This window comes from Talpa europaea (assembly GCF_964194135.1).
Source record: "Talpa europaea genome assembly, chromosome: 11".
NCBI classification, from domain to species: domain Eukaryota; kingdom Metazoa; phylum Chordata; class Mammalia; order Eulipotyphla; family Talpidae; genus Talpa; species Talpa europaea.
In genome coordinates, this window is record NC_140078.1 from 94,334,963 (window position 1) to 94,349,511 (window position 14,549).

At 40.7% G+C, this 14,549-nt stretch overlaps 1 protein-coding gene across 1 annotated transcript in view; it reads right to left on the reverse strand.

The window, feature by feature from the left end:
* Positions 1-14,549, reverse strand: part of CPNE4 (copine 4) — a gene marked incomplete at its 3' end in the record, with an annotated part of 335,804 nt that overhangs the window by 265,847 nt on the left and 55,408 nt on the right. The window lies entirely within an intron of this gene.

Consider the following 14,549-nt stretch of genomic DNA (forward strand, 5'->3'; position numbering starts at 1 on the left):
TCAATTTAGTTGTCAAATTATACCAGTTAACCATTAACTTGCACAAGAACTGACAGTAATCACACTTAACAGCATTTTCTCTGTGTTTGCCCAGTTCTAAGCCCTATACATATTTAATCCTCATAGCTCAGCCTCCATCCTCTGCTACTATAGTGAGTGACTTGTTCTACCTGGCTCCAAGCTGGAAGAACTGGACCAGTGAGAAATGAAGACAACAGAGCTGCCTCTCATACAGCACTTATTCCAGCCTAAGCACTTTACCTACATTATCTCATCATCTGTTCTGGTTAACCAGCCTTCCAGAAGTCATTTATATGATTCCCATTTTACATGTGTGGAAACTGAGGCACAGAGAGGTGAAATGACTTACCCAAAGTCACACAGCCAGCCAGTAACAAAGCTGGAATTTCACCCAGGTTCACCTGTGCCCAAAGTGTGTGTGTGTGTATGTGTGTGTATGTGTGTGTGTGTATTCTAACCTCATCCATGAAGCTGAGTATAAGTAATAACATTGGCGAGTTGAATGGGCAAGTTTAATTTCTCATAACTTAATCATGACATTAAGGCAGTATGACAGTTTACAGGAAAAAGGAGAACAGCTAAGTTTATGTTTTTTGATGAAACTTTGTTTCTAACAATGTTCATACATAATGTATGACTATTCTAGATTTATCTTGCCTATCAAAAAGCATCCATGCTGACTTCCAAATTTCATATACAGCCTGCTCCCAGTTATGTAACTCACTCAAACAGGGGGGAAAATATGTTCATCCAAAGAGAGTGGTGGCTCTCTGAGTTGCAGAATTATAATCTTGTTTTCATCTTTATATTTTTCTGTATTTCATGTTTTTTACACTGAGAATGTTTTATCTTTAATAATTTGGAAAGAATCATAAAACCTATTTATTCAGGAAAATATATGTGTTCTGATACGTATTATGGGCTTCAACTCACGCAGCTTAGAGATGGAAATAAAACAAAAACTGACAATGTTAAAATTAGTGGAGCGTGTATTTTTCCAACAAATAGTTGGAAACCTCTCCCAGAACTCTCACCTGAAGTTGAAACAAGTCACAAATTTGACTCTCTAATGAGATCACGTTCTCTTCTTGGTTAGTTCTAGAATGAGGAAAAAATGAAAAACTATTGATCCAGGGAAAAGGAGGCAGTGAGTGAATCCAGGCGTTGCAGGTTTTGTGAAGAGGAACAAATGTTTACAAGGAGAGATGAAGACATCAGTGTCTTGCTTTCTCGTTCCATGCTGACCCTTCTAAGAAGATTGACTGAGAGTATGTTGAGTCATGCTCACCAAGTTTTCCTGAACATTCTGAATAATGCATCAAGCTCATTTGTCTTTGGAGATGGTTTTTGAAAGGGAGGATGTCATGAACTTCAAGGAGGAGGACGGGACTTAATAAAACATGAAGGGGGTAGGAATTAAGATTTATGGAGGACCTATCCCAAGACATGATTAGGCAGTTTTGAAATGAATGACTTCCTTTTAATCTTCATAACACCTAGTGTGTGGTATGCTGGAGCTGCCTCACGCCGGCTCTAAGTGCCTAGAGTTACCTTTTCAGGAATTCTGTAAGCTGGTTGTTAAACACAGCTATTGTTTAAATTAAATCATATAAACTGAAAATTAAATTCTATTAGAAACAAAACTCACCCCTTACTATGTTACTGCATTTTTACCATTATCTGTGCTCTACAGTTACTTTTGTCTTATTGTACATGTAGAAAGGGAGGAAATTCCATCTAATGTGCTTTGTGTTATTTTGGCAGCTTGAGATCAGCCATGGTGGGGATATTTGCACAGGAATTAGCAAATGCTCCCAATCAGGGCACTTCCTCCTCTTTTCCTCTTCTTTTTTTTTTTTTATATTCCCCATACAATTACAACCCCCTTATTTTTACCCCAAGCCCTCCTTTCCCCGCCCCCCAACCCCCTTAGAGTGTCTCTGGTTCATAGTTATTTGTTGATTTTGATATTTTCTTTCTTATAGTTATTCTTTTTCCTGGTCCCTTATTGAAGTTCTCTAGATTCCTGCTATGAGTGAGACCATCCGGTATTTTTCTTTTTCTTTTTGGCTTATTTCGCTGAGCATGATCCCTTCCAGCGCCATCCAGGTTGCTGCAAATTGCATGTGCTTATCTTTTTGAATGCTGAGTAATATTCCATGGTGTATATGTACCACATCTTCTTGATCCAGTCATCTGTTTTTGGGCATTTGGGTTGTTTCCAAAGCTTAGCTATTGTAAACAGTGCTGCTATAAACATAGGGGTGCAGGTGTTCTTTGGAATTGATGTTTCTTTGTCCTCTGGGTAAATACCTAGGAGTGGAATTGCTGGATCCTATGGAAGCTCTATGTTTAGTAGGTCCAGAAATCTCCACACAGCTCTTAATAGTGGTTGGACCAGTTTGCACTCCCACCAACAGTGCAGGAGAGTTCCTTTTTCTCCACACCCTCACCAACATTTGTTGTTGCTAGTTTTTTTAATATGCGCCATTCTCACTGGTGTAAGATGGTATCTCATGGTAGTTTTGATTTGCATTTCCCTGATGACAAGTGATGTTGAACATTTTTTCATATGCCTGTTGGCCATTTGCATTTCCTCGTCACAGAAGTTTCTTTTTAGCTCTTCTGCCCATTTTTTGACTGGATTATTTTCTTTGTTGTTGTTGAGTCTCATCAGCTCTTTGTAGATTTTTGTGATCAGTCCTTTATCATTAGTGTTGTGTGCAAAAATGTTCTCCCAGTCAGTGGGGTTTCTCTTTGTTTTTGTTATTGTCTCTTTTGCTGTGCAGAAGCTCTTTAATTTGATGTAGTCCCAGCTGTTGATCTTTGCCTTCACTATCACTGCTTTGGGTGATGTGTCTGTAAAGATGTCTTTGATGGGCATATCATGTAGTGTTTCACCTATATAAGCCATAACCATCAAAACTGCATGGTATTGGAACAAGAACAGACACACAGACCAATGGAATCGAATAGAAAATCCAGAAATAAACCCAAAGATTTATGGTCAACTAATCTTTGACAAAGGAGCAAAGAATATGCATTGGAGCAAAGAAAGTTTGTTCAATAAATGGTGCTGGGAAAACTGGGTCACTACATGCAAAAGAATGAAGCTTGACTACTACCTCACACCATGCATAAAAACCAACTCAAAATGGATTAAAGAACTAGACATAAGATCTTCTTCTTTTTTAAGATGGTTTGTTAAACAGTTGCCAGCACATCACTGGTCACACAGCTGTAGATCTCAATGCCCCAACTACAGCCAGGAGACTAGAGGTTATTTTTAAAGAAATCACATAGTATGTCTGTTGCCATTTATGTTCCTTTAAGACAAAATATTATAAAGGTAATTTGATAAAAGGTGAAAGAAGGTTGAGTAGATATGTATTTGAAAGCCCAAGATGAGACCTATCACTTTCTTACAGTCCCTGGACCGATGCAAACAAGGTCCATAGTAACAAATTGCCGCCTGTGGTTTACAGACATTTTATTTACACTGAATATGTATAAAACGCCATAAAATAACACCTTCCTTGACAGGAAAAGACTTCTGTTCTCTTATGAAGACCTAACGTAATAAAATAGGTTTAAGTGGACTTCCAAAGATTGCCTAAATTCTTGAATGTGACTAGACTGCTTATTACATTAAGTATTACATAATTTCATCAAATAATTCATTATTGCCTACAAATATTTTTGTTCCTTGTAAAGTTTTTATTGCAGTAACATGAAGCAGCTTAGATTTAAAAAACTGAAGAACTGAAGCAATGCCAAGTAGTGAACAAAAATTCTACTTTTAAACTTCCCAGTGTGTAAAGGCCATTAGCAAGAATACATCTAGCAAGTGACACTACACCAAGAAAATAATCTATCAATTGACTCTATCAAGAAATAAGTTACTAAATGTCTCTTATTTGCAAGGCACTAATTGCTTTCTCTCTCCCGAAATGTCATTTGTAACCCAAAAATTAAAAGCCTATTTTCTTTTGCTTGTTTTTCAGTAAAAGTTACATGTAGACACAGAGAGGTTTTGAATATGAAATGACAGCAGTGAGTGCATTCATAGTAGCGGTGATAACTATTAGTTGCAGTGGTTGCTGTGACATGTATTGAGTCCTCACAGCTGCACCAGATCCTGAGAGAGGTAAGCTCTCTTCATGTACAACTTTATAAGGTATTAAAATTTCTAGAATCCCCAAAGGAGTTCACCCAGTTTGCCTATGTTGTTATTATTTAAAAGCTCTCTCATGCCCACCCCCTTCTCTCCTTTGCCATTGCCATTCGTGTTCTTCTGATCTTACTTCTCTCACCTCCAATCCTGCCTCCTAACCCATCTCCTGGTCCCATCCAGCCATCTTCCCTTGTAAGCACAGAATTACAGAACACCCATGTGACCACAAGTCTCCCCTACTCACTATGCTCGCTCGTTTCTGCCAACGACTCCATTAAATCAAAGCCTTTTAGTATAATCTGCAAAGCCACTTCTTGCTCTGGTCTGCACCTCTGGTGGCTGATTCATCTCCCACCGGGCCCCTCTTTGTATTGCCACTCCAGCAATACTACTTGAAGTTGGCTCAAACACACCACGCCTTTGTATTTCCTTCCCTGCCATGCTCATCTCCACGTGCCCCCATGAATCCATGCGTAGCTGTTGTGGCCCCCTGAGGGCAGGACCTCTTCCCTGTCTTCTTGATGTACAGATACCCCATCGCACATATCCCAAACCAGTCTCCTGCCTGTCGTCTGTCTGCCATGTTAATAACAAAATTTCACCACCTTTATTACTCGGGATCTGAACTTACCTGTTTTTATGTCTCCCTCTTTGAAGACAGAGACCAACTTTTCACCTTTAAATTTCTTGCTCCCAGCCATTCCAGAAGTTAATCCCAGGCCTAATGCTGTATTCCAAGGGACACTGGGCACCAAATGTTTATCTCCTAAGCATAGCAAAGCTGTATCTCTTTGTCTCTTTTTGCCAGAAAAGAATTGGGGTGGGGGAAGCCCAGAAGAGCTGCTTTGGGGCCATCCCCTCTGCAGTGGGAGCAGACCAATGACTTCAGGATGTGGCCAATTTGAGGTAGGAAGGGGCTGCAGTGTTCCTGAATAACATCCAGAAAAGCATGGAAGTGAGACAAATGGCTGTGCCATCTCAGGGTAATGGCTGACTCCAAGCTCTTCCCTGCCCAGAAGGTGCTTCTGGCGCCTGTCAGTATTGTTCTTATTCCACTTTTCACAGCAGCAGTAGCAGCAGGGGACATGCAGTGGCCAGAGCTCAGCTCAGGTCCTCTCTGGCTCCCTCCCATGCATACAGAGCCCCAGACAAAGAGCAGCAGCTACCCATCCACCGCCTCTCTGCAGCTGACATGAGAGAGGGAGCCATTTCCAGTCTGGCTGGATCAACCTGGTGGGGTTGTGTGGTAGAATGAGTGAGATTTAAATGGAACCAATTTACATCTTAATTTTTTTCCTCCTAAGATAGTGTTTATCAAAGATGAATATTTCAGTGCTGGAAATGTTATAATCCTTCCAAAAGCTCCAAATGCCAATATGCATCTAATGATGAGAGAATAAGATGCTTGGCACTTCTCAGAGATGTGCCAATGGGAAGTAAGACAGAAGGAAATTAAGCATATGTGCACCCCTAGGGCTGGCAGATGTTTCTCCACAGACAGCTTCACAGAACACACAGAGTGTGGCGTCCCCAGTTCCAAATACTGGGAATCAATTCTTAGGTAACTATGTGCTTGAATGGAACATGTGTGGGGCATGTGGTCAGGCCGGGGTTTAATCTTGCATATGCCACTATGAGCCATGTGGCCTCTGGGAAGGCGGTTTTTCTCCCTCTGAGACAGTTTGATCATATGTATAATGAGAGAAAGAATAAATGGTCAGTCACGTCTATTCATTCCAGAGACTATCCTAGGTACCTCTGCTATCTCATTTAGTTCTCTGAAAACCTGACAATGGAAAAGACATTTACTCCATTTTGTAAATGGGGTTCAGGTTCAGGGAGCTGATGAGACTTGCTATGACTACGGAGTGGACTGCTCAGGTTTTCTCTCAAGAAAACTTGCTGCGAGGGGTAGCTGGTGGAAGAGTCAGCTGCCTCCACTTTGACTCCACAGCAGCCACAGGAGGCCACAATCGTGGTGGAGAACGATTCAGGTGCCATAGAAGAGTCACTCTGGCCCAAAGCTGACGCCCTGGTGGGAAGCTTTGCTCTAGGCGCCCACACTGGCTGGTTGAGACTTTCTTAGGGTGTCACTAAACCCTGCCCTCTGCTTCCCATTTTCCTTTCACAGGTGTTAAACTTGAATGGCAATTTCAAAGGTCTTCCTACATAATCTGGTCTCTCCCCCCTTAATTGTCTGTGGCTATGCTTCCCAAATATCTTGCATATCATTTCAAACCTTAGCATCTTTTTATTTGAAGATCAAAACAGACTTAGACATATAGCATAAGACCCACTGAGTCAAAGCCTAAGAGGACTAAGCAGGAGCAGGGTAGTGGGATGATGCTTACAAAGCTCACGGGTGCCAAAGGTTTGCCACCCCTGGCCCACTGCTGAACCACTTGAACTTTCTTTTCCAAATAGACCTGGCGGTATCCATTTGAGACCACTAGAAGCCCTGGTGATTGGTCATGTTTTTTAAGTAATTTATTGAGATGAAATTCATATTACATAAAATTCTCCACTTTAAAGAGAGTAATTCAGGGGCCTCCCCAGTGGCGCAGCAGTTGAGCGCTGGGTTGCGAAGCTGCCCGCAGCCTCTGCAGCGCTGGTTCGATCCCGGGTCACCGGGAGAGGGTCCTACAAGGTGCGCAGAACTCTCCTGCCGCCCGCTGCTCCCCTCAGCAATGTACTTCATCAGTCTGCCTGCTCTGCTCTCCCCTCTGGCCTGGTGAATTCTCTCGCCCTCCTGTGCTTCCTGACTGTACCCAGTGCTTGTATAAATAAATAAATAAATAAATAAATAAATAAATAAATAAATAAATAAATAAATCTTAAAAAATAAATAAAGAGAGCAATTCAGCACCCTTTAGTAGCTTCATAGTGTTGTAAAACCATCTAGTTCCAACCCACCATTTAGTTCCAGAACATTTCCATCACTTATAAATAAAACCCTAAACTTATCCAGTGGATTCTTTGATCACTCCTCACCCTGAGGCTGGGCAGCCACCACTGTGCAGTCTGTCTCTATGATAGATTTCTCGACTCTGAACAGTTATACAAGGTGAACACACAAAAACCAGTTATGTTTTTATACACTAATGATCAACACTCTGAAAAGGAAATAAAGAAAACAATTTCTACATTTTAAATAGTCCCCAAAAGATTAAAATACCAGGAATAAATTTTACCAAAGATGTGAAAGACGGTGCACTGTAAAACTATAAAACAGATTTGTGGGATTTCTATATATAGGGATCATGTTATCTGTATGTAGAGATAATTTTACTTCTTCCTTTCCAATTCTAATGCTAGAATTCCCAGTATAATATGGAATAGCACAGTATAAAAAGGCATCCTTTCCTTGTTCCTGAAGTTCAGGGGAAAACTTTCAGTCTCTCACCAGCTTTCTCATGGAGATGCTGAGCACAAAATACAATGTAGAGAAAGTAAACAAAAATAAATGGTAGTTCTGATTGTGACTCTGGAACCAGCACTATCATGTAAGAAAAGAACCCAGATTTTGATGTTAGACCAACTGGGCTGGAATGCCAACTCTGCTATGATTGAGGTCGTGTGATATGAAGAGATTCAGGTAACCTGTTTGAAACTGTTTTCTTATCTACAAAGGAGAAATCATGTCAACCTTGCAGGGTTTTGTTATGATGATACGTAAAGGACTTCAGTCTGTGCCAGAACATTGCTGACTAAACACTAGTTCCCCTGATTAAGCCCATCCCTACCATTTGCTAGGCCCAGGACAAGAAAATAAAAGAGGTCTGGTTAGTAAATATCTGGTTGTTAGAAAATTACAAATCAAGCTAAAGATGGTACTCCCTTCACCCTTCTCAGCTTCTTCATGAATTCAATTTTTAAAGTATTTATTGAGCATTCACTCACGCCAGGCACAATACCTCATTTAGATTAAAATGTCAATCATGGCACTCCAGAGGAAAGTCATGAATTTCTAAAATACTTCTTCTAAGCTTCCAATTGAAACGATCATTAAAACATACAAAAAATATGCAGAGTTCCTAGAGCACCGAAATGTGGAAGTATTGGATGATAGCCAAAATCATATTTAAAGGTGAAACACTGGAGACATTCATTTTGCAAATATTTGTTCATCACCTATTATTTGCTAGGTTCAGAGTCAGGAATAAAATAGGAACATCTACTAATATAATTGCAATTTAATATATTCTATAAGTTCTAGTTGAGGATCTGATATTTTTAGGAGTCCCCTGTTGCTAGGTGTACAGAAGTATTAGGTTTCTGTGGAAGGAAACTTCAGCCAAGGTAAGCAAGAGTCAGGAGGAAGAGAGTGATCAGTTTACCCTGCTTTTGCCTTTCTCTGAACTGCTCCATGGAGCACTTGCCTCTGCAGACCTTTGGGAGTAGTTGCTGTGAGCTGCAGAAATGTTCTTGGACGTCTCTGCAAAGTGTTAGGGGGTAGGCGGAGACATGACAGGGACACAATTGCTTCACCTCTTTCCATGCCTGACATCACTTCTTTTCCTCACTCTCACTGCTGAGATTTGTAACCCTCAAAGTGTCAACACTGTCCTCGATGCCCCAGCAAAAATATACGCCATCTATTGAGACATTATAAACAGTTTTCTCTTTTAATCTCTTTCAGATATTAATAGGGTGACATATGTTGACACACAGGCATACAGATCCATCCTTCATTCCCAACATAAGTACTTACGATGTACTTTTAAAATATTGACTTTACATAAGACCTGAAACCATAAAATACATAGAAGGAAATATAGGCGAAACACTATATGATATGCACATCAAAGACATCTTTACAGACACATCACCCAAAGCAGTGATAGTGAAGTCAAAGATCAACAGCTGGGACTACATCAAATTAAAGAGCTTCTGCACAGCAAAAGAGACAATAACAAAAACAAAGAGAAACCCCACCGACTGGGAGAACATTTTTGCACACAACACTAATGATAAAGGACTGATCACAAAAATCTACAAAGAGCTGATGAGGGCCTCCCCGGTGGCGCAGCGGTTGAGCGCTGGGTTGCGAAGCTGCCCGCAGCCTCTGCAACACCGGTTCGATCCCCGGCTGCTCCCCGGCCACCGGAGGAGGGTCCCACATGGCGCGCAGACCTCTCCTGCCGCCCGCTGCTCCCCTCAGCAGTGTCCTTTGGTCCTTCTGCCTGCTCTGCTCCCCGCTCTGGCTCTGGTGAATTCTCTCACCCTCCCGCACTTCTGACTGTACCCAGTGCTTGTATAAATAAATAAATAAATCTTTAAAAAAAAAAAAAAGAGCTGATGAGACTCAACAACAACAACAAAGAAAATAATCCAGTCAAAAAATGGGCAGAAGAGCTAAAAAAGAAACTCCTCTGAAGAGGAAATGCAAATGGCCACCAGGCATATGAAAAAATGTTCACCATCACTTGTAATCAGGGAAACGCAAATCAAAACTACCATGAGATACCATCTCACACCAGTGAGAATGGCACATATTAAAAAAACTAGCAACAACAAATGTTGGCGAGGGTGTGGAGAAAAAGGAACTCTCCTGCACTGTTGGTGGGAGTGCAAACTGGTCCAACCACTATGGAGAGCTGTGTGGAGATTTCGGGACCTACTAAACATAGAGCTTCCATAGGATCCAGCAATTCCACTCCTAGGTATTTACCCAAAGGACACAGGAACATCCATTCCAAAGAACACCTGCACCCCTTTATAGCAGCACTGTTTACAATAGCTAAGCTTTGGAAACAGCCCAAATGCCCAAAAATAGATGACTGGATCAAGAAGATGTGGTACAAATACACCGTGGAATATTACTCAGCATTCAAAAAAGATAAACACATGCAATTTGCAGCAATACGGATGGCGCTGGAAGGGATCATGCTCAGCGAAATAAGCCAGAAAGAAAAAGAAAAATACTGGATGGTCTCACTCATAGCAGGAATCTAGAAAACTTAAATAAGGGACCAGGAAAATGAATAACTATAAGAAAGTGAAAATCAAAATCAACAAAAAACTATGAACCAGAGACACTCTATGGGGGGTGGGGTGTGGGGAGGGGAGGGATTGGGGTCAAAATAAGGGGGTTGCAATTGTATGGGGAATATAAAAATAAAATTTATTTTAAAAATAAAATAAAATAAAATATTGACTTTATATGCTAGTACTTTACTTAAGAATTATTCATTTGTGGCCCTAAGTAAGATTATAAATATTCTTTTCCTTTACTGTCAGTATCTGATTTGGGCATCAAGTAGGTATTTTCTATGAAAGAGGTTTATCAGCTTCTTTCTTTTTGCATTGTTTCAAATATGCATAAAATAGGGATTACCAGTTCATTGAAGCTTAATCATATGTTATTGGCCTGATATATATCTTATTTTTAAGAGATGTAGGATTGATGGGAGCCTGTTTTTAACTACCAAGCTTATCTCCTTAATGCATGTTGGTTCACTGAGGTTTTCTATGTCTCCATCAGACAATACAATTTTAAGTACTGAAATGGACAGCATAAAAGATGTCACTTGAAACTTCTGGAACAGAGAAGCCTACTCATGCCCTATGATCTAGTAAAATTCCATTTTCATATAGTTTTCCTACCAAAATCTTCATAAATAGACATTCAATAGTGTTTATTAACATCAATAATTATGGAAACAATGTGAATATTAAAAAACTGAGATTGTTTTAAGCAATGCGTTATATTCACCCAATTGAATACCATACAGCCAATGAAGGTTATATTCTTTTTTTTTTAAATAATAAATTTTATTTTTATATTCCCCCATACAATTGCAAACGCCCCATTCTGACCCCCATCCTTCCCCTCCCGCCCCGCACCCCCCAAAAAGTGTCTCTGGTTCATAGTTTTCTGTTGATTTTGATTTTCACTTTCTTATAGTCATTTTCCTGGTCCCTTATTTAAGTTCTCTAGATTCCTGCTATGAGTGAGACCATCCGGTATTTTTCTTTTTCTTTTTGGCTTATTTCGCTGAGCATGATCCCTTCCAGCGCCATCCATGTTGCTGCAAATTGCATGTTATATTCTTGAAGGATATTTAGAGCTGATGAGAAAACACTTTGTACTGGCAGGTAAGAAAAGACTATATATTCTATTAGCTAACTTTGTTTGGTGAAAGAGAGAGAATAAAAGAGGAGTAGCACATATCCCAAAATTCTAACCTTGCTATATTCTTCATTTAAATTTTGTATTTCTATAAATTTCATATCAATGTGATGACACTTTTGTTATCAAGAAGAAAACACGTTATAAGATAGCATAACATCTACTATTACAAAATACATTTGAAAGTCACTCACTTTCCATAGTAACACAATCCAAGATAGGATGTCCTGTCCTGTGTGTGAGGCATTCATCCCAATTCAATGTCATGTCTGACTTAAACTAAACTGAGATGCAGAATAACCCCACATCGGAACTTCATGAGAAACCGCCGACCTCTATAACTGCTGTCAGAACAGGACCCCACTAGATTCTTACTTTTGTCAGACTACATTCAACATATCAGCCATCCTTCAAAGTGTTAAAACAAACACACACACACACACAAAAAAAAAAAAAAAAAAAAAAAAACAAACTTGTTAAAGCAATCCTTACCAAAAGAAAATAATGTCTCCATGCCTGTTAGCCTGATCCCGGTACAGCTGTAATAGCTTTTTGAAATGAATCATAGGGATTCAGGAAGTCTCCATGGTACATGCTCACATGTCCTGTGTTTCATTCAGGCAAGGGTACACAGCAAGGACACCCCCAATGTACAACAGACTGAACAATATGCCCAGGACTTTTGGCTATCAGCATCGCATAGCTATCAAACTGCTAAACACAAAATATCCAACCTGAGGAGTTCCCAGGTGTAACAGAAAAGACATGTATTTAAGTTTTCTTTGATCTCATTCAAGCCTTTGATTGAGGATCACAAAACCCACCATGGGAATGTAACCCATGCCAGGTGGCATCTGACCTGTGCCTTCCAACTCCCTCCCCTTGTTACTCACTGCTCAGGTATCTGTCAGGTCGCTGCTACCTAGGAGATATGGTAGAGGATCGAAGATGTGTCACCTGAACAGCCAGCCCCTGTCTGCAAGGAGCTTATTCTAGGAGAGTTCTGAAATCAAACAATCTTCACTTTCAGTGTCAGAAGGTGAATGAGCCAGAGAACAGGTGGAGATAAAGTTGAGGTAGAGAAACTGCAAAGCCAAAGGGCTGGAAGTTTTATCCTATCAATGGATATGGCTCTCTGTGGGGGTAGATGCTTCTTTTTTTTTTTTTTGTGGGGGTAGATGCTTCTAAACACAGCACTTGAAGTTGGACGGGAAAACATGTGAGCTGGGGCAGCAGTTGCTGGAGAGACAACAACTCTTAGTGAGAGGACAAGAACGCCTCAGAGTTTGATGAGTGTGATAAGCAAATAATGGGACTTCAAAAGTGGACCCCAGGATCCCGCAGAACAAACTAGCAGAGGTCTGCCAGGTCATTTAGTAAGAATGGTAACAACAGGAAACTTTATAGAGTGACTTCTCCATTCCAGACACTCTATCAAGCATGTGAAATGCTCCATCTCAAGTAATCCTCACTGCAGAGATGTGAGGCAGGTGTACATGAGCAATTAGTGACTCAGAGACAAAGTGACCTTCCCCGGTTGTCGCCGTGGCCAGTACTTTCATCCAGGCAGACTGATTAGAAATCCATTTTTGTACACTGCACCTGTGGTTCTTAGTGTCAGCTTCACACCAGCTGCATCAGCATCACCAGAGAACTTGCTAGAAATGCAAACTTCCAGGCGCCCTACTCAGGCCTGCTGATTCAGAATTGAGGACTGAGGCCCAGGAAGCTCTTTTAACAAACACTCCAGGGGATTATGAAGCACTCGATGTCCAAGAGTCAATGCTACATCCTAGACTCTTCGAAATCAGAGATTTGGAGTAAAATTCCTGCCCTCCTATGTACCAGCTGGGTGACCTTTGACAATACATGTACCCAACTAAGCTACAATTCTCCTATATCTAAAATGGAGTTAATAATAAGTACCCCTGCATTCTCCCAGCCTGGAGGGTTTCATAATGAATAAAACGAGATAAATGCATGTAAAATGCCTAGGGGAGAGAAGGCTCCATAAATAAGCCCAAAGTTCAATTTTCTGGCTGAAAATAGCCCTTGGCTGTGAACCAGACAAGAGTCATTTGCTGAAACCAGAAGGCCAAAGAGTTAGGATGAAGATAGTAGGAATATGGGGTAACAAGTCCAGGGGCCCCGAGGTACTAGTCATTAATGGGCACTGAAGACATCAAAACCATCAAACAATAGGGAAGTAATTCAGTGAAATATTGCAACATGTCAGTAGTAAAGGGACCAGGAGGATGGGTGATAAAAGGCAGGCTGTTTCTAATGAAAACCTATGAAAGAAACACCACAAACTCAAATTGTGTTTTCAGAACAGATTCTCAGTCAGAGGCCCACACCCCTGAGCTGAACAGGGGCAAAGACAACAGCTGTGCCTTATCCTACCAAGGCACAGACAACAGCTTCCTAAATACTCACCCACAGACCACTGTGTATCAGTGGGATATGCCCCCAGATTATGAAAATGGAGAGAGTGAAAACCCAGATTAAATTAAAATCTCTCTTCCACCCAGGCCAGCTCACTTGCGTAGCTGCCTGTGACACTGAGGTGCCATAATGCTTCTCTGAATAATGATGGAAGTCTGCAAAGGATGTTTTCCACTCTCAGCTGCAATTCAGGGTGATCTCCTTTTGCTCCCCTTTATCTGGTCCCCCACCTACTCGCATGCCAAGCCACCTCAATGGAAACATCATGTAGCTACAATGATAGTGAGCTATGAATACGAATGCTTAACAAAACCTTTCTTTTGAATGACTAACCCCATTATTTTAAGAAATATTATCCTCTGAATACCAGAGCCCAATAGCAAATTCAAATAAGATGTCATACTATGTGATCCCTTTGAAAGATTCACGTCACTAAAATGACTCAAAAACAGTCTTGAAAAGAAAAGCATTGTGAGCCTAACAATACACTGTGTGAAGCATGAGACACACATACACGGAGAGAAAGCTGTTCGCGTCGAATAGCACAGTGTATAATCATATTATTTCAGAAACCCTCATTGCTTTGAAAGTGCTGATCATATCTTCTGACAGTATTTATTTTCACATTATACAGAGCTGATTTCCAAGAGTTTAGTCTCATTTTTACAATTCATATCGGAACAAGCAAGCAATGCAACTTATTATACCTCGTCACAACTTTAGAGATGGACAAGACCAGTTCAGAGAGAAGTCATAGGAAACAGGTGTGGACATGGT